The sequence below is a fragment of the Rhagoletis pomonella genome, unplaced genomic scaffold, assembly GCF_013731165.1.
Source record: "Rhagoletis pomonella isolate Grant_MI unplaced genomic scaffold, Rhpom_1.0 Rhpom_scaffold_00015, whole genome shotgun sequence".
Lineage (NCBI taxonomy): Eukaryota > Metazoa > Arthropoda > Insecta > Diptera > Tephritidae > Rhagoletis > Rhagoletis pomonella.
In genome coordinates, this window is record NW_023458569.1 from 2,641,270 (window position 1) to 2,641,513 (window position 244).

The following is a 244-nucleotide window of genomic DNA, read 5'->3' on the forward strand; positions in this document are numbered from 1 at the left end:
GGAGTAAGTTTTTAAGCGGAGGTGAGATGAGTTGAGGTGAGTTAAGTTAAGTTAAGGGGTTAAGTTAAGATAAGTTATCTTTATCCTTATCTTCATATTCATCTTCATCTTCTTCCTCGTCTTGGTCTTCATCTTCTTCTTCATCTTTATCCTTTCCTTTATCCTGATCTAAATATGTCCATTCTTTTCTTCATTTTCATATTCACCCCCACCATTGTTATTAGGTTAGGTATTTAAATTTTCC